Here is a 21,343-nt window from a genome sequence, read left to right as displayed (position 1 = left end):
GGCTACATTGAGATAACAATAGATGAAAATTAATTGTAAACATAACAAAGATAAGTCATAATTCTATCTTTGAGAAACAACATAATTAAACAATACTATAGAAATTGACATTGGTAAACATAAACATTGAGCTTTAATATGGATATGGTTCCTCAAAGTTAACAGATACAAAATTTAAGACATTCTGATTGTCAGAGGCCCATTTAGAATCATATTGAGACAAATACCTATTTGTTGAAAAAATTATTCATGTCTACTAAATAAGAAATGATCTCGAGTGTCACCTGAAAATTCACAATGGAAAGCTTCTCTTTGAAATGAGAAGTAAAGGTCGTTGAAACCGGGAGAGGAGCTGGATCTACAAATGAATAAAACAAAGTGGTAGCTCATGTCTGAATAGAACAAAGGCATCGGGGGAGGAAGGGGAAGGAAGGAAGACCTACCTGATCTACGGCGTGTGAGTTAACGCTGAGATGTGCAACGCTATCTGAAAGTCGTCAAAGGCAGAATGCCGTATGGAATCTGCAACAGTGTAACAAAGCGTCCGTGTCAAGCTATGTATAAGTTCAAGGTATCTAAACACGCGATAACTGACAAATAAGGGTCGGCTACTAAATGAGCATAGAGAAAAGGGGGTCTATCTACGTTACGCTAAAAACCGACATGACTTGGTGTAGATACTATACTATCTCATGACGTGGGAGCAACAGTGAGAAAGAGAAATGCTTCTAAACCAATCTAGTGGCACGGGACTAAGTCGGGGAGTTGGACACAGTAATGCAATCTAATCGTGTCGAGTTAATAAAATAACAATAACAAGGCTATAGAACACTCGCAGGTCAAACAACAGTATCGTAGACATAAGCGCAAGACGATGATGACTACTTACTGAATTCCTTGTTGTTCAGCAAATCTGTGTACATCAACCGGAAACAGGGTCCAAGAGTAACAAAGTTTGTCAAATGTGTTTGTAATTGCGCGGTTTTTAAAGCCAGCGCAGATGGTACCGCTAAGAGGTAGACAGAGGACTGACTTCCTTCAGTTACCCTATCTAAAAATGTAGTAACGCGGCCGCCATTTTAGGGTGGAGAAAGTACATTAACTACATTCTTGCTCTAGGAAAAGCCGAAGAAAGATCAGGATACCAGGTTAAGGGATTATTCAACTAAACCCCAACTGTGGCACACCAAATTCATGTGTAAATGATCGTGGGGTATATAGTGTTATTGATGACCATCCAAGTGATAGAAAATGTCCGGTAAACCTCAATCGTACACATAACAACAGCCGCCATGATGGAATGGGGGCACTCCCAAAACAAGGAGTTCAAAAGCATATAATAATGTTAATTGGCGTTCCTAATATCAGAAAATTTAAAAGATCCCTCAGAAACAAACAGCCAAGGTGTGTCGTCCACAGTTAGTGTGAAGGACTACCTCGAAAGTGTGGAAGGGGCAGGGTCTACGTGGAGTATAAGGTGACAGACGAATATCATTGGTTAACAAAAACAATAATGCTAGCTAGTTCCATCTGGTTATCACAACAGATTACATCTATATATATAAAAAAGTTTAAGAGTTAGACATATCATAATGACAAATTGGGAAAGTCTATGTGGCTGTAGATTTTATTTATGCAGAAAAAAATTGGCCTAACCCAGGCACGCCAACGCATGCCATTCTGTACTGGAGTTAAGACCAAATTTGACAGACTCAGCCAAACAAATCCAACGCTGTTCTTTAAGAGTCAATAAGTGGTCCACGTTGGGTTGCCTAATTGAAGGTTTGACAACCTCCACGACCCACCAGAATAATTCGTTCTCGCTGTGTTTTTTGGCAGAATAATGGTCCACAAGTGGAGCATTTTCAGTCCGACAGCGGATCCTAGATTGGTGTTGGAGGATTCGTTTTTTGATGGGCTGAGATGTCTTGCCAAAGTATTTAAGGCCACAAGGGCACTCAATACAATAAACAACGTTGGTTGTGTTGCAATTCGAGAACGTTTTGAGAAGGAAATTTTTGTTGTTTAAGGTGAACTGTTTAATATTGCTAGTGGTGTTACAAGCTGTACAATGATTACATTTATAGTGACCCTGTAGTGGACTCAATTGTCTCATATTACCCACTAGGTGAGTTTCTTTGTTCTTTTACGCATGTACCAGCCTATCTCTCAGAACCAATTCGGGTAGATCTGAGAGCAGAGACCAATGCTTTGAAATAGATTTTTTAATAGAGTTACTATATGTGCCAAATGTCGTCACACATACAAGTTTTGGTTCAGTTGTTCTCGCCTTAACCTGAAGTAGTGACTCTCGGTCATTGTACCAAGCTTGCTTCAAAGAGCGTTTTAAAAGTCTATTAGGATAACCACGTGCGAGCAGTTTGATTTTAAGAAGTTGTGCTTCTCGAAAGTAGTCAATCCGTCTGGAACAATTTCTACGTAAACGTAGAAACTGTCCAAACGGGAGCCCATCGCGTAAAGCTTGTGGGTGACAGCTGTTGTACTTCAAGAGAGTGTTTTTAGCAGTGGGTTTGGTGAATAAAGTGGTGTAGAGGGTCTTATCTTCATTGACTTTGATCGAAATATCAAGAAAGTCAATACTGTATTTATTGGAGACCATGGTGAACTGTAAGTTGTTGTTTCTAGAGTTTATCCAATTGTGAAAATCATTAAGTTCTTCACAGTTACCCTGCCAAATATAGAAAATATCGTCTATATAACGCAGCCAACATCTAAGATGGGCTGCGAAAGGATTATTCATGTTATAGACATATTTCTCTTCAAAATCCGCGACATGAATATTCGCAATGTCTGGTGCAAAAATTGCACCCATGGCTACACCTTTCAGTTGTTGGAAAAAGGTTCTGTCATAGATGAAAAAGTTCTCGCATAAAGGAATGCGAATACAGTCAATGATGAACTCAGAGGGAACTGAGTGAGGTCTGGGTCTACTCTCGAGTAAAGACAGCAAGATGTTTAATGCGTCGTTCTGAGGAATGTTAGTGTAGAGACTTTCGATGTCCATGGACACCAAAGGTTCTCTCTCACTATCAAAATCAATGTTCTCAACGCTGTTGATAACTGCCATAGTGTCTCTAATATAGTTCTTATTTTCTGTGGCGAAAGGTCTGATAAAGAAATCCGCATATTGTGCCAGGGGTTTTAGGATGGAGTTACACCCTGACACAATAGGGCGCCCGGGGGGACAAGTCAGATGTTTACGGACTTTAGGCAGTATATAGATTGCTGGCACCGTAGGTGCCTTGTTAATAAGGAAGGCTGCCTCCTTTTCACTCAACCAACCACCCTCCAATCCTCTGTTAGAGAGAGCTAGAATCCTCATCGCCAACTGAGTGGTTGGATTACAAGGTAATTTGCGGTAGTTGGATTCGACCGACAATTGTTTTTGTAATTCTAGGTTATACGCTGTTTCATCCCAGAGTACTATCCCAGCACCCTTATCGGCTGGTTTGATAATGGTGTCTGGGAGGGATTGTAGATGGAATAGAGCCTGTTGTTGTTCCTTGGTGAGGTTATATGGAGCCCATTTGGGTTGTTTGAGAAGATGTTCAATCTCAGTCAAAACCACATTTTCAAAAGTGATGATTTATTTGGCTACCAAGTTATTTGGGGGAAAGAAGGTTGAATTGGGGCATAGACCAGTAGCGTCTAGGCATGGAATTGTGGTTTTGTTGGCAAAGAAGTTCTTAAGACGAATTGCTCTGAAGAATCTATATAACTCTAACTTGGTGGAAAAGAGTTCATTCTTAAAAGTAGGCACAAAGGATAGTCCTTGAGAGAGCGTGGCTCAATGGTGGAGAAGCGTGGCTCAATGGTTAGAGCGGCAGACCCTGATGCAGAGGTCTGGCCCGGGATCAGGGTTCAATTCCCGCCTCAGCGGCTCTTGGACTCAATTTCCCCGGACCTGATAATTCTCGCCTCGGTGCCTAGTCTAATCATGGGTCCCACTCTGTGACTCTGGGAAATAGCTTGCTTAATCTCCACTACGGCCCCAGCAGCGCTTGGATGCCTGGCTTCACCTTGGGGGTGCCCAGGAGTGGACATTTCACAGGAAAGCCAGGATGGGTTCCACAGCGGTATGAATACAGCGCTACGAGGCCTCCGGGTAGAAGTGCGCTATATAAATACTATACATTTATTTCAATAGTGGTTAAAGTGTGTTTGGATAAATTAAAAATAGGTAAACTCACATTCTCTTCTACCACTCGTAGTACTGGTTCCTTGTACGTCGGAACCCAGGGGTGTAGTTGTTCCGTCCCCATCCTCTGTGTGGTTGTCTCTGTTGCCCTCTGGGAGGAGGCCCCTGTCCTCTCTGTCCCTGTCCTAAAAAAGATTGCTTGGAAGTGGATGGTATAGTATCTACACCAAGTCATGTCGGTTTTTAGCGTAACGTAGATAGACCCCCTTTTCTCTATGCTCATTTAGTAGCCGACCCTTATTTGTCAGTTATCGCGTGTTTAGATACCTTGAACTTATACGTAGCTTGACACGGACGCTTTGTTACACTGTTGCAGATTCCATACGCCATTCTGCCTATGACGACTTTCAGATAGCGTTGCACATCTCAGCGTTAACTCACACGCCGTAGATCAGGTAGGTCTTCCTTCCTTCCCCTTCCTCCCCCGATGCCTCTGTTCTATTCAGACATGAGCTACCACTCTGTTTTATTCATTTGTAGATCCAGCTCCTCTCCCGGTTTCAACGACCTTTACTTCTCATTTCAAAGAGAAGCTTTCCATTGTGAATTTTCAGGTGACACTCGAGATCATTTCTTATTTAGTAGACATCAATAATTTTTTGAACAAATAGGTATTTGTCTCAATATGATTCTAAATGGGCCTCTGACAATCAGAATGTCTTACATTTTGTATCTGTTAACTTTGAGGAACCTAATACATTTTCTGCACTACTGTTAGGCATCATTATGGTTTTATCCATATTAAGGCTCAATGTTTATGTTTACCAATGTCAATTTCTATAGTATTGTTTAATTATGTTGTTTCTCAAAGATAGAATTATGACTTATCGTTGTTATGTTTACAATTAATTTTCATCTATTGTTATCTCAATGTAGCCTCATTTTGATGGTTTTGCATTAATTTTGAATCTATTCATAAATTGTGATGCGTCTTTTCTTAACCAAGCAGTACCAGGAAGGGGTATTATGCTTTACAGTTTTGGTTACTATCCTTTTACCTGATACACGGAACAATTTTTAACAAACTGATGAGATATATTTTAACCTGTATAAAGAATAATTGTTGATTTATTGTTTTAATTTAGGTTTTTTTTCCCAGCAATGAATTGTTTGGTCCTGATGATGGTCTGCATGACGGCAGCATAATAGACCAAAACGTCGACACTCCCATCATCTCCAGCAACGTTGCGTTGGCACAAGCACACAACCACTGTTAATTAATTGATCTGGTTGTCTGTTATAACTGTCAGGAGTTGATGTTTAGTTGTGAACTGATGTGTTTATGTTACTTATACCTCTGTTCATAACTTCGTTTGCTTGAATTCACTTTCTCTTGTCTCCCTACATTTCATTTGAAACTGTATTACTAAACATATAAAATTTCTTTTGAATACATTTTTATTCTCTCTGTGTATCCTTCTCCTTCCACTGATTTACTCTAGTCTCTGATTTAAAAAAAAAACGTGATATCTTGTTGATACATTGGAGTGCGATAATTTAATACGACTCCCAACTGAGTACATTTGCTTTCAGAATCAAGTCCCTTGTAGCACCCCTTGACCTTAATGATCTAGTGCCCAAGCCTACAAGGGTAAATTGGGTTTCCCCTGCCTTAATCACATCACTACGTACTGGCACGCCGCACTCACCGGTGGCTCCAATAGGCCCGTGCCCCAGTATTTATGAATGGCAGCAACTAGAGCCGTATGCATTAAGTAGTGTCCTCGCGGGAGCCCAAAGCTCTCCTGGATCGCACTATAGGGCAATAAGACCCCATCTCCATACAAGTCTCCCACCACTTGCAATCCTAAGGACTCCCATTCGCAAGGACCGACCAATCTCCACCATGCCGAAGGGCTGCACACATGCCCAGTGGTATCTCTGGGGCGTAGGGTCGCTGCATCCCGACCCTGTTGTGGTAACGTTTCCAGCAATGCCGCAGAGTGCTCTCTTCAATGGATAGGGAGTCTGCATGCAGCTTTTGTTGTATAATCACAAAGGACAGCACATGTCATGGCACATCCGGCTCGAAACTCCCTCTGGCCCCCAAAATTCCTGCGCCACCGCCTGGGTAAGGCCCTGGAACTGTACAGCCAGGTGGTATAACTCAAAATCCGGGACAGCAAGTCCCCCCTGAGCTCTTGGGTGCAATAGTGTGTCCAGCGCCACCCGTCGTCTCCCCTTCCCCCAGACAAAGCTGCTCACCATTGAACGGAGCCGCCTAAAAATTGCAACAGGTATCCGTATTGGCAATGTTCGGAAAAAATAAAGTAGCCGGGGAAGTGCCACCATATTCAACAGAGCCACCCGGCCCGCCACCAACAATGGCAAAGATCCCCAAAACAGCATGCTACACTGAAGTCCTCTCATTGGCCTGCCGATATTACCATCGAGCAAGTCGTCCTGGGCGTGATAAATGTGCGTCCCTAAGTAAGGGAGGCAACTGGGCTCCCATGCAATACCATGCATAGGCACAGGTGGATCGCATGTCCAGACCACTGGGAAGGTGCAAGTCTTTGCCCAGTTGACTCTTAAACCAGAGATGTCCCCAAATCTGCGAAGGAGAGCACGCGCTACCTCTAATGCCTCTCAGGCATCCTCCAAAAACAGCAAGAGGTCGTCCGCATATAATGAAATAAAATGCTTCCGGCCGCAGAGCTGCAGGCCCCGAAACGCCCTTCCCAGTCTGGCGTGTATTGCCAGTGGTTCTATGGCAAGTGCGAATAAAAATGGGGAAAGCGGGCACCTCTGCCGGGTGCCGCGCCCCACCGGGTAAGAGGAGGAAACGACCGTACCCACCCTCACCCTAGCACTCGCCGAGGAATACAATATTTCAGTCCATCGAACATATCCCTCTCCAAGCCCAAAGGCTCTCATAACAAAAAACAAGTAGGGCCACTCCAAGCTATCAAATGCTTTTGCAATGTCCACTGAGAGGACCATCGCCCTACAGTCCTCGCCGTGGTCTCCACCCATTATGCGTATCAGCCTGCGTATATTACCGGCGGTGTTGCGAGTAGGAATGAAGCCGGCCTGGTCGGGATGAACCAGTCGCAACATCTGGAGGAGGAGCTGAGTAGCCAGAATACGACTCAGAATTATATAGTCAGTGGTGAGCATAGATAGTGGCCGATACACAGATGGGTCCATAGGGGCTTTCCCCGGTTTAAGTAGAGGGACGATGATGGCTTCCATAGTCGAGGACGGCAGTACCCCCAGCTGTTGGGCTTCCTTAAAAACCGATAGCAGCCTAGGAGCCAGGATATCAACGTAAGCCGAGTAGAACTCGATGGGTAGTCCATCAATTCCCGGAGTTTTGTTGCGTGCCATTTGTTTTATAGCGCAACAAATTTCAGCAAGCGTGATATCTTGGCCGAGGGAGTCTGCCTGTTCCGCATCCACCGTAGGCAGCTCCAAATCCTCCACGAACACTAGCATATCTGCTTCTACGGCCTGTAAGTGGCTATCATATAAATCAGCGTAATAGTTACGAAATCGGGTATTTATCTGAAGTTGAGTGTATTCTAGGCGCCCCGATGAGGAGGTCAGTGCTAAAATAGGAGCGCATTTTGGGAGGGGGTTGGCCAACCATGCCAGAAGAGTCCCCACTTTATCCCTCTCAGTGTGTGCACGGGCCAAATAGGCCCTGTGGTCAAAGCACCTCAAGCGTTCCACAACCACTGCTACAGCCTCTTTCAATTTCAGAACCATTTCCCGCACCTCAGAGTTAGGGGAGTGGGCCCGCTCGGCCTCTCTAAGGTTCTCTGCAGTGTCTATTTCTCGCAAGAGCAGTTTGCGCACACCCACCTGTTTAGTTATGCAAAACCCACGGATCACCACTTTAAAGGCGTCCCATTCCAAGGCGGTCGTCGTAGCCGTGCCTTCATTCTCACTAAAATACTGCCCTATCCCCGTTTCCAACTCAGCGCGGAAGACCGGGTCTTCCAGCAATTCCGGACACAGTCTCCAGGACGGGACAGTTGGGCGCTCCAGGGCCCAGCAGAAACTCACCAGCAGTGGATCATGGTCCGAGATGGTGCGCGATAGATATTCACTACCAGCTACCATCGTGGCAAGGCCAGAGCTACATAAAACCGCATCGAGCCGCACATGCAAATCATGCAGAGTTCAGAAGTAAGAGTAACCTCGTTCATCAGGGTGTTGCGCCCACCAGACATCTATAAATCCCCACCTCTCTTGCCATTGGGTTCTAATGTTTGACAGTTTATGAATTGGGGCGGTAGATAACGTAGGGTGGGATCTATCCATGGTTACATCTGCAATGGAGTTGAAGTCTCCTCCTAATAGTACCGGGTTCGTGAAGTAAACTGCCAGGGTGTCCGATAAGTGTGCAAAGAAAGTCACCTGTTCCACATTAGGGGCGTAAATACTACATAGGGTTACATCCCACCCATATAAGCATCCCCTAACTGCTACATAGCAGCCCTCAGGGTCTATCAGTTGGTCAGTCATCTGGAAGGGGACCCCTGCCCTTACCCAAATCAACACTCGAAAGCTGAATAAGTGGTATAATAGAGCTGCCCCCGCCATCTGCGCTGCAGTGCTAGCCCCTCCGCCTTAATCAAATGTGTCTCCTGCAGAAACACTATCTGCGCGCCCCTGCCTACTAAATATGAATGAATTTTATATCTGCGCTGCATAGAGTGCAATCCCCGCACATTCCAAGTCATACACTTTACATCAGGTAATGGACCCATCGTACAATTGCAACCAACACAGGAGTTCAATGTTCCTCTCTAGACACGTCGGTGAGTGCCATCCCCTAGTCAAGGTATCCCTTTTCCCCTCCAACAATCCCATCCCACCCTCAACGTTACCCTCCCTCCCTAGAACAGGCACTAACATAGTGAATCCCATCCAAACTGACCCAACAATCGCCCCACAAGGTGTTAAGGCATACTAACTGGGAACCATCCGGTGGGGGCTGGATAGAGCCTAGTAATTAAACAACAATCAGTCCAAACAGCACCTATTTACCGCCTCAGAAACCCCGCAGGAGCATAGCATTCCCAGTTCCCCCCACATATAATCCCATGTCCCTTTAGCACTCGGCCATCATTCAAGTGTGCCCTTAGAGAGCCAGGCCCGGGGTTCCACCCTTCAATATTGCCCTCTATTTAGGCATCAATAAAGGCCATCTGCGACGTTTACAACTGGTGCAAAATGCTGCTTCCAGGCTGGTGATGGACATTCCAAAACGTCATTCGGTCTCGTCCTCCCTTAGGGCGTTACATTGGCTCCCGGTGGATCGTAGAATCATGTTTAAAACTCTTTGCCTTACCCATAACGCATACTATGGCCGGGGCCCTTTGGGTTTAAAGACCATTTTTAAACAGTATGTGCCCTCCAGAAATCTGCGGTCTGCAACAAAGAATTTCCTTGTTGTTCCTCGGGTTAAAAAGATGAGATGGGGCGGGACGGCCTTCTCACTTGCTGCTGCAGGTGCTTGGAATTCTTTGCTGAACTCTCTCTTTGGGCAACAGGAACACTCACTGTTCCGTAAAGCCCTCAAGACATGGCTGTTCCCCCGAGGATCGGCTTGAGTGAGAATCGGTTTTGCCTGCATGATGTCTGCTCTCAGCGCCTTGATGCCCTTGGGCTAAGTTCGTGCTTTAAAAGTTGCACATTCATTCATTCATTCAATATTTCGGGGTAGCGTCATATTGAGTCAGCAGTAATGACCTCACTTCCATCCCCAACCCCAACAGACACATCCCTTCACATATTACAGATTCTACTCATCCAGTAGTCCATCCGCCGTTCTCGGTGTGACTAGCGGTAAGTGCACACTATCCGAACCCGAGGAGTCAGCCTCCGATTGATCCTTGTCCTTCTCGGGTCTGAGTCTCTCAGCGAAGTCACCGACAATTCACCAGAAATCGCCGACACCGCATCCAGCGCTCCTCTGCGTTCCAACTCTGTCTGTGAGGTGGATGGCTTCTTCAATCCCCGCCGTGGGTGTCTTATCCGTTGTGATTTACGGAACTTAGGGTTTACAGCAAGTTCTCTGGACCCCCATCTCAGTCCATCTTTACCAGCTCTATAAGATTCCAGCCATGTCCATGCATCCTCTGGTGTTTCATGGAAGCAAGTTTTCCCATCTAGAATTATGTGCAGTTTGGCCGGGAATAATAAGGAGTACTGGAGCCCTTCCACTCGTAGTTCCTTTTTGACTGATTGGTTGGTAGGACGTGCCGCGCCGCTGAGTCCACGTGGAATGGGCCATCAGTACGGGCCTTCTGGAGCAGCAAGTCTCTATCCCTGAAATGCAATAGACGCGCTACCACCGGTCGGGGGCGTCCCTGCTGCGGAGGTTTCGCGGGGACTCGGTGCGCACGTTCTAGGATGTAGAAGGTAGACAAACCTTCAGGAGCTATCACTGTTTTCAGCCAGTCCTCCAAGTAGTGCACCATGTCCGGTCCCTCTGCTTTTTCAGGTAGACCCACTACGCGGATGTTGTTCCGTCGGTTTCTACCTTCAGCGTCCTCAGCACGCTTCTCCAGCGCCGCAATTTGGTCCAGGGCACTTGTCACTTTCGCAGCCAGCATAGTCTGTGCAGGCGCCACCTCCTGGACCACCCCTTCCACATGCTTTACCCTGTCCGCCAACTTCGAGTGGTCCGCCCGCAGGAGGCCAAGACCCCTTGCCACTTGCGCGATGTCCTGTTGCAGGGCAGCACAAGAGTCTGCGATGGCTGTCAGTATCCTATCAAGTTGTTGCTGTAGACCAGAGTCCTGAGGGTGTTCCCGTGTATCTTGCCTAGTTTGAGATGGGGACTCAGTATCTGAGAGTTGGTACGCCTCCTCCTTTTTTCCTCTCGGCTTGCCCATATTAAAGTTTGCCAGCTCGTGCCCGATGGGCCTGCAGTGCCAGATCACCTGTTACCTATTAGTCAGCTGCAGGGAATGAACACCAGCAAAGTGACTTCAAATATTGGTCTGTCAGTTGGAGCTAGCCTCCGCAGTCGGTGTCATCTATATCATCGTCTCTAGATAGGTCCGCTTGACAACTGCGCTGTCAGGGTGGGCCAGAGCAGGGCAGGCTCAGCAGCATTGTTCAATCCAGTGTGCACTGGGCCATAGGCACCACGTCACTCCCTGCCAGTTGTAAATGCACAGGTACATGGCTCTCCGTTTACCCCCTGCTGTTGTGGTGGTACCAGCCCTAGTCTCAATGGTCCCGTCTGTTATTGCCTCTCCAGCACCCAGTTGTGTTCTCTGCCCTTCAGAAGCATTCCAGGCCCTGGAAGTCTCCCCGGTTTAGCGCTCAGTCCTGCTCGGAAAGCAGACCTCCCTCCGCCGCCACCTCAGGCCTCACTGTGCAGCACAGCACCTCCAGGGTTCACTCCCAGGCATAACCGGGCAAGGCCCCACCAGTCGCGGCCACTTCCCTCTACCTTCAGGTGCCGGTACAGGTCTCAGGTCTCAGGTCAGCGACTACCACCCGTGCCCTGGTTCGCAGGCAGCGGCGTCCCCAGGGTCACACGTTCTCCTCCGCGGCCCGCAGTCCCAGCTCCCACCGCTCCCCACTCACCAGTGCAGGGCCTCCAAGCAGCTCCCGGTCACCAACAGCTGTCCCGTTGGCCCCACCGCGCCACTCAGCCTCTGGGGGGGGTAAACCTTCGCCGGGCGCCGGGTGAAGCCGCAGCGGGCTCCGGAGCGGCGGTCCATGCGGGTCGCTCTCCACTGTCGCAGCCTCGTATTGCAGCCCGGAAAATAGTGCAGTATTGTGCCCAGATTCGATCCTGCACTGCCTCGGGCTTCGAGGCTGCGGTCCGCAGCTCCAGCGGCATAGCCCGGGAGCCTCTCGTCAGGGCAGCGCCGCTATTTTGAGGGCGCCGCTACCAGCCAGTTCAGCCCTGGAAACCGCTATTAGAGTCCCAGAACTCGCCGTTTTGGAGCGAAAGTGCTCCAATGCAACATCCCCTCGCCATCCAACCCTCGGCTGTTGCTTGGGTGGGTTAGGGGATCGTTAAATCAGGATATTGCGGGGATCCCTTAGCGGAGATCGGTGCTCCTGCTGCCGATCACATCGGCTTCTAAGCCACGCCGAGAACAACGCTATCTTGAGCACAAACAAGATACGAAGGGGAAAGGTCAAGACCCACAAAACCATCAGCCCACCCGGAACAGGACAAACAAGCCAGCCCAACCACGGAGGCATCTGCAAACGAAGCAAGCAGGGCATACAACAAGGTCAGCGAATCAGGGAGTCTGGAGCTAAGAAAATCCAAGCGGCATTCTCAACAGCTACCGAATAAACATACAAGAGCAAACCCACAAGAGATCAACGACTCACAAAGCGGCAGCGCACAGAGAAATAAAGCTCCTCCATCTCCACAACGAGGAGGTAAGAGAGTCGATAGCCTACTAAAAAAAAAAAGGGGCAGAGTCAAAATGGCCGGTAATGATGGTAAGCAAATGCCGAAAAAGACGAAACCAGAAGGAGTCTCGGAGTCACCAATAAAGCAAAAATCAGATATCAGTAGCACCGTAGACAGCATCCTTAAAAAACTTGTGGAAGTCCACGACCTAGCAAAGACTACAAAAAAAATGACAGACGTGATCCAGCTCGAACTGGCAGCTGTTAGGGCAGACATTCACACAGTGAACAGTAAGCTCTCCGAAGTAGAACAGAGAGTCAGTGATATTGAGGACAGATCAAAGCTCACTGGAAAGGCGATCGGAAACATAGCTAAAGCGACCACAGACCTACACAAACAGGCGGCAGAGTTCGAAGAGAGAACCAGAAAAGGTAATATAAAAATTCAGGGAATACCAGAGGGCGAAGAAGACAAGGCTGGCTCGTGCGTGTCACTCCTGCAAAACCTCATTACCAAGCCGACCAACCTCAGGTTCGAGAACCCATTTGAACTGGACAAAGCATACAGAGTCCCGGCCATAAGACATTCAAACAGAACAGGACCAAGACCAATAATATGCAAACCACTACGATCACATCAAACTGAAGCTATTTTCGTAGTGGCAAGGAAGAATCACAACCTGCAGTGGAAAGGAAACAAAATCATCCTCACACAGGACTACTCAAAAACCACAGTCTACATCAGAAAGGGCTTCCTAGCCCAAAGAGAGAGGTTAAAGAAAGAGAACATCACCTGCTCATTCGCCGGTCCGACAAGATTCAGAATAATAAACAAAGGAGTCATACTAACCTTCGAAGAACCCATGGATCTAGCTCGCTACCTAGATGATCCAACCACTCAAGTAATGGAGACGTCAGTACCCACTAGCATGAGAAGTGCCTCACCAGACCATTCCACAGACTAATCAAACGCACAGGATGCAACTCGTTAATTCCACAGAACAAAACCAAAGCACAAGAACGTAGATCCCAAGATACTCTCACGGAACAAATGGACATGCGATAAGACCACTTGACTTTATGAGAAATCTACCTCACAAACGCACCAAGAATCAGTTGCACAACAAAATCTACCTCATGGAAGGCCCGCTAAAGACATGGCAGAGCCCAAACCTACACTACGATGCACAAGAAGCGAACAGAGACGCGACACGAACCACATGAATGACTATATCCTTTAATTTTCATATGAGGGGGGTCATTGTAGCGACAACTAACAATGGGAAGACAACTTTAAAATACAGACCCAACCCCGATAGTCGCACAGCCAAGGTTATGCGCAGTACATAACGAACACTGACAATCCTGGGGAAAGTAGCGTGGGGGGGACCTTGCTGTCACACGTCTACTGTACGACTAAGTTGCAGGGAGGGGGGAAAGGGAGAGGGGGGAGGAGGTAGGGCTCTGTGTACATATTGTCCGTCCCGTACTTATCGTCGTTTCGTGTTGTTTTGTCCACGTCCCTGTCTTAGTCACTAACAAATGCCCAGTTAGATCACATGTACCTAAACAACCACCTCAACTAACCCGCAAACCATGATGCCAAACATCAACAACACACTGCAGACTGACCTGAAGATAGTCTCCCTCAACGTCAAGAGCCTCAACCACCCGGTTAAGAGAAAGAAAATACTAGACTACCTAGCTAAGACCAAAGGGGACATCATCCTCTTACAAGAAACCAACTTGGCCAGAGAAGACGTAATCAAGCTCAAAGCAAGATGGATAGGTCAGGTATCCTGATCACCGGAGGTAGGAAAAAAGAGGGGCGTCATCACCCTGATAAATAGCAGATCCAAGTTAACTATTGAGAGAGAACAGTGTGACGACCAGGGTAGACTACTGATCACCCAACTGAAAAGAGGAGATAAGACCATACTGATAACCAACACCTACGCTCCTAACACAGACGACACTAGTTACTGGGAAGGGGTAACAAGATGAATAGAGGCTCATCAGAGGTGCGACATGAATGTGCTGGCAGGCGACTTCAACCTAGCCCTGGACCACACCCTAGACAGACAATCAGGGTCACAAACCTGACCCCCGGCATCCTTCAATACTCTGAAAAACCTATGCATAAAGTTTAACCTAGAGGATCCATGGTGCCTTCAACACCCCGATACAAGGGATTACACCTTTTACTCTATCCCACACAACTCATACAGTAGAATAGACCTCATCCTCATCTCAGCCTCACACACACACAATAGAACACACAGACATCCCGGCTAGAGCAATCTCAGATCACTCGTGCATCAGCCTACATCTCACGGGCAAACACAACGAGCATATCACACGCAAATGGAGATTTAACAACATAACCATGGCAAAAAAGGAGGTCAAAGACAAAATAGAGAAAGCCATAAAGGACTACATCGCAGAAAACAATACAACTGACACAGACCCAAAGTGCCTATGGGACGCCCTTAAGGCAACCATCAAGGGGGACGTTAATAGAAATCAAGGCCAGGAAAGATAGAGAAACTAAGGCGCAGCTAAACCAATTAGAACAAAACATCAAAGAACTTGAAAGGAAACACATTAGTGATACCTCGAACGCAGCAGCCCTCGTAGGACTCACAAGGGAAAAATACGAATTCAACAGAATTCTGAGCGAGCGGGCGGGTCTTTGGATAAGGAAATACAAACAAATCAACCTATGTGAGGCTAACAAAGTGGGTAAAACACTTGCATCATACCTCAAATACAAACAAAGACAGCAATGCATCTCTACAATCACGGACACAAACAACAAGCCACACACCAGAAACAAAGAAATCATACACACATTCATGGAATTCTACAAAGAACTCTACAAAAAAGATGACAACCTAGACCAGGAGGGCTGCTCAGCCTATTTGGACAGCCTTAACCCACCCAAGATAAAAAAAGAGAAAGCCAAGGCTTTAGGTCAGGACATAAAATCTAGCAAGATCATTACAGCCATCAAGGCACTAAAAGACGGTAAAGCCCCAGGACCAGACGGATACACCGCGCCCTTTTACAAAACCTTCCAAGACCAATTAGCTCCGGCTTTGAGAAAAGTCTTCAACCACTGCGGGAAAGAGGGGGCAGTGACAGAATCCATGTCACAAGCCAATATAATTGTCATACCCAAGGAAGGCAAGGACCCACGTTGGCCCAAAAACTACCGCCCTGTTTCACTCATAAACCTAGACTGCAAGCTATACGCCAAAATCCTAGCCACAAGATTAAATAAAGTGCTCCCACAGTTTATCGGGAACTCACAAGTAGGCTATCTAAAAACTTGCATGTCCCATGACAACACAAGACTCCTCTGCCAGATCATAGAACACTCCTCCAAAACACTTAACCCAACTGTAGCCATCACGCTAGACGCGGAAAAAGCCTTCGATGGGGTATCCTGGCACTTCCTAGAGAAAAGCTTGCAGGCGCATAGCCTGGGCGAACGCTTCACACGGAAAATCATGGCATTATACAAATCCCCCAAAGCCCAGATAGCAATCAATGGAGCGACTTTACCCCCTTTTAATCTCGAAGGGGGGATGAGACAAGGGTGTCCCTTATCCCCTTTACTGTTCCTTCTTGCCCTCGAACCCCTGATCAGAAATATCAAAGACAACAGCAACATAGAGGGAGTAAACATTAACAACACCACAGCCAAACTTGCAGCCTACACAGACGACATACTCATGATAACGGAGAAGCCCGTTCACTCCATGCCAACACTCATGCACACCATCGAACTTTACGCCAAGCACTCAGAGACAAATCGGAATGTATGCCCCTCAACATACACACAACCAGAGATGTATTGGGCTCCTCCGGGCTAGCATGGCAACCCAGTTCTGTCAAATACCTAGGTGTCCACTTTTGTAAAACGCTTAGATCAACCCTGGAACAGAATGAGAAAACCACTCTAGAAAAGATAAAAGATCTGCTAGATACCTGGTCGCCCAAGTTCATCACTTGGTGGGGCAGAATAGACACTGTTAAGATGTTGGTCACTCCCATAGTAAACTACCTAGCGGGCATGCTCCCCTTGGCTCTCACAGATGAATTCCACACAAAAATTGACCGAATACTAAACAAATTTATATGGCGTGACAAAAAACCCAGAATCAGCCTCCAAAAGCTCAGACTAGGTAAGAAGCTAGGAGGTCTTAATGTTGCGGACCTGAAAACCTTCCAGACAGCCTTCATAGCCAGACAAGGAATGCACTGGGTACTGACCAAACAGCCCTACACACCAACCTGGCTCTCTATAGAGAAAGCCATCCTAAATAATGCAGACCCCTTAACTCTCCTCACAGTCAACAAGCAAGCACATAAGAACAACCCGATCTTCAAGATCACAAGGCAAGCTCTGCTCAAAGTAGACCAGAAGCTCGAAGTTAGCATCAAGAACTCACTCTGGGAATCACTTTGGGATAACCCAAAGATTAAGTACAGAGGGAAGACCCTCGATATGCACACATGGAAAAAAGCAGGTCTCTCTTATCCAGCTCAGCTAGAGGAGAAAGGATCGCCCCAAACTTTCAATAGCCTGAGAACTCGTCACGACCTACCCGACATAGAACTATACAACTTCTTAGCTATCAAGACAGCTCTAACAAAATCTAAACTAACTAAACACAAGCCCTCAATCTTCCAGTACATGGGAAACATAAACAAGACAGGTCACCAGGTCTCGCACTTGTACAAGCTCCTCCGCCCAGGATCCTCCAAACTAAACGCTAAGACCAGCAGATACAGGGCAACGCAACTTGGCTCCAATCTCACTGAACAAGAACTACAAATGTTCTGGGCGGCCCCATCAAAAAACATGATATCCCCAGTGCTAGCACAAACTAAATTCTGGCTTTTACACCATGCATTCTGGACACCTGCTCGCCTAGCAGCTTTAGGCCTGAGAGACAACGACAGCTGCTGGAACTGTGGCGCAGCTGGGGGAGACCATGCACACCTCATCTTCCAATGTAGGAAGGTAGGCACATTCTGGGGGAAGGTGCTCAGCTTCATCAGCGAAGCCCTAGGATGAACTCAAGAACACTTGTTTGCCACAACAACCACCGCTCATATCACAACAGATCTAGCCACACAGCATGACAGGTCCCTACTGGACTTCCTCCTGACGACAGCAGTCAAAACAGTACTAGCCAAGTGGAAAGACACCACCAAAGCCACATTCAAGGGGTGGCTAAATTGAGTCACATTCCTAAGAGGGGCAGACATCACCGCACTAAGACCGACACCATGGAGAAACCCAAACCGAGGAATGTGGTCAACACTAGACAAGTTCCTCGGCTCATACAAACCTCCATAAAACAACAGTACACGCCTGACCAGCTACTAATAACCCAGCGTAGGGAGTGTAATCTAACACTAAACAGCCGCCAAACACATCCATGTTTTGTCTTTACGCCACACCAAGCGCCCACATGCATACACCTACATGTTCAATGTTAAATGTTTAATGTCGCTAGCAGAAATGTATGGGCAGACACAAGTGTAAATCATGCAACCCTACTGGCACGCCCGTGTAACTCCCTATTTGTTAAATGTCACAACGTTTTATATGTTTGTACTATGCAAAATACCAATAAAAATATATATTTTTTAAAAGAACAACCATGTTTTAGTAGTGTTCTGAACAATGTAGTTCTCTTAACCCAATGGAGATACTGAGGAGAGAATCCTAGCTGCCACCTGCTTATGCCCAAATAATTCCATGAGTATATGGTAAAGCCTGATTAGCAGGTCTTGAGGGTCTGGTTGGTCTATAAAACTAGATTCCGTGGCACAGATATAGACAGGGCCACTGGATTTATGCGGCAGGAGAGGGCCAAATTATGCGGCAGAGTGGACAAAATTATGCGACAAGAAAAGGCAAATTATGCAGTATAATACAGCACATTTTCTGATTGTATCACTTCATCATTTTGTAATTTTTACACTTGACACTGTCTGGGAAAATGTTGCACCTCCTTAGTAACAGTTTAACACCCGAACATAGAAATAAGCAGCTGAAAGATGACCAGTCAACTTTTGCAACTTTAGTCACGGTTCCTGCAACTCCTGAGGCGAAAAGCCGGGAGGTTTTTAAAACTGTATTTTAGAGCTTTGTGTGTAAAATCTTTGTGCTTTTAACAAATACCTTGCTGCTATCACGGGCACTTTCCCTACGAGCCGACTGAGCGCTCAGGAGGGATCTTGACACACCGGCGCTGGGTGAGGGGAAGACTGCGGCCACGCCTACCCCCTCCAGGCCACGCCCCCTTTTCCCGCTGCTATATAAGTGCGCGCTGACTCACTAGCGCGGTCACGGTTCCTGCAACTCCTGAGGCGAAAAGCCGGGAGGTTTTTAAAACTGTATTTTAGAGCTTTGTGTGTAAAATCTTTGTGCTTTTAACAAATACCTTGCTGCTATCACGGGCACTTTCCCTACGAGCCGACTGAGCGCTCAGGAGGGATCTTGACACACCGGCGCTGGGTGAGGGGAAGACTGCGGCCACGCCCACCCCCTCCAGGCCACACCCCCCCCTCCCAACATAAAAATATGTGCTTCCCTCGGAAGCGCAGCGGACAGGCGCAGCGGGCGCGCCGTTTGCGCGCCAAAGGCGCGCCTAAGGCAAGCCCGTCTGCGCCCGTCCGCGACCGGATCGCGTCCAGCGCCAGCCATGCTGTCCGTGTCCATTCACACAATCACAGGATTATTTGGTCTAGTGCGGAGCTACAGTCTCTGAACGCCGCCACTCCCTGTCAATTGCCTGAGCTCAATCTGATGACTCAGGATCTTCCGCCTCATTGCCCACACTGCCTAAAGTCGCTTGGCACTGTCTCTCCCCAAATAGTTCGACCTCTCATAAAAACAAGTAAACCATCTCGCACTACCTCCTCTACCCAACTTAGGATCGGTCTACTGAACTGCAGATCCCTTCCCAAGCATGCTGATGATTTATGCTTATTTATAGCGGATTCTAATTGGGACGCCTTGTGCCTTACGGAGACTTGGCTTAATGAGGACAACATGGCATCCATCTCACTAGCAATCCCACCAGGTTTTAAATTGAGCTTTTCTAATAGAAAGGAAGGCCGTAGAGGTGGAGGAGTGGCTTTCATCTACAACGAAAAATACTCGTTGCTGTCTTCCACTCCCACTACTTTCCCAGGTACAGAGGGGTTACACTTCTGCCTTCAAATTACTCCCCAACTGTCTCTTACAGGCCTAATTATTTATAGACCCCCGGACTGCCCGGCATCATCTTTGAGTGAGCTTATGGACTTTATAGTCCTAAACTCCCTAGCCCACCCGCATTATATCGTAGCCGGTGATTTTAATCTTCACGCCGACAATCTTGACTGTCCACAGGCCACTCACCTCATTTCTACCCTGCAATCGGCCAATCTAACTCAAGCTATTGTAGGCCCTACGCATCGGGCGGGGCATATGCTGGATCTTTTCTTTTCCAACATATCAAACACAAAAGCTAATCCGCCGATACCACTGCTTTGGTCCGATCACTACTTAATCACTCTGTCCATTTCAATCTCCTCTCAGTCTCAGATCACAGGGAAACGCTCCTATGTGCGAAGAAAATGGGATAATTTAACAACGGACACTCTTTGCCAGGCACTACGAGCTAACTCCCTTCCCCTTACCTCGGATGCTAATTCCGATGCTGTATCATTGAACGCGTGGATTGGCAATGTAGTAGACTCTATCGCTCTGGCCAGAATCGCTACGTCACGCAGAGAATCTCCCTCTGCCCCGTGGTTCTCCCCTGAGCTGATGGCCGAAAAAAGTAAATGCAAAAAACTGGAGCGCCTTTGGCGAGCGAATTATGGCGATACAGCCAAAACCAGTTATAAAAAGGCCCTCCATGCCTTACATTTATCTATAAAAAAAGCTAAAAAAATCTTTTTTGCAACCTCCATCCAGCAGGCGGAACAATCGAGTAAAGAGGTTTTTAAGATTGTTAAATCTTTTTTTAAACCAAGAGCCATCGAAACGGATATTATCCCATCCGCAAGACTCTGTGAAACCATCTCCGATTTCTTTGACACCAAAATATTAAAAGTATATGACACCTTTACTAACCCCGAGCCGACATTTATGGCTGAGCCCGGAGTTTCCGAGCCATCCGCTTCCTCCTTAAATCAATTTCAGCCCATCACCCTCTCCGAGGCATTGAAAGAAATAAAAAAATGCAAATCGGGGGCACCTGATGATCCTTGCCCACCTAAACTGTGGAAATTAATGTCTGACGAAATCGCAGTTCCCCTCTTACATATATGGAACACGTCCATCACTACAGGTATGTTCCCTGACTGCTGGAAACAGGCCACTCCATCTCCCTTTTGGCAGCCCCTGGCAAAATGCTCGAAAAATTAATCCAACGGCAGCTTAACAGCTTTGTTGAAGAAAGCGGTGCCCTACACGAAACTCAATCCGGTTTTAGGGCCGGCTTTAGCACCGAGACGGCCCTCATTGAGGTGGCCGAGTCAATCAGGTGGTCCTTAGATTCAGGGGCATCAGCTATGCTGGTGCTCCTGGATCTATCCGCCGCTTTTGACACGGTAGATCACAGCATACTGCTGATTCGACTTAAGGACATTGGCCTTGGAGACAAAGCACTTAACTGGCTACACTCCTACCTTACAGATCGGTCCCAGAAAGTGGCTCTGGGCCCCTTCTCCTCTGAACCTAAAAGCCTCAGGTGCGGTGTCCCACAG

Source organism: Lissotriton helveticus, chromosome 6 (genome assembly GCF_964261635.1).
Source record: "Lissotriton helveticus chromosome 6, aLisHel1.1, whole genome shotgun sequence".
NCBI classification, from domain to species: domain Eukaryota; kingdom Metazoa; phylum Chordata; class Amphibia; order Caudata; family Salamandridae; genus Lissotriton; species Lissotriton helveticus.
The sequence above is the reverse complement of the archived record's forward strand: the minus strand, read 5'-3'. Positions refer to the sequence as shown.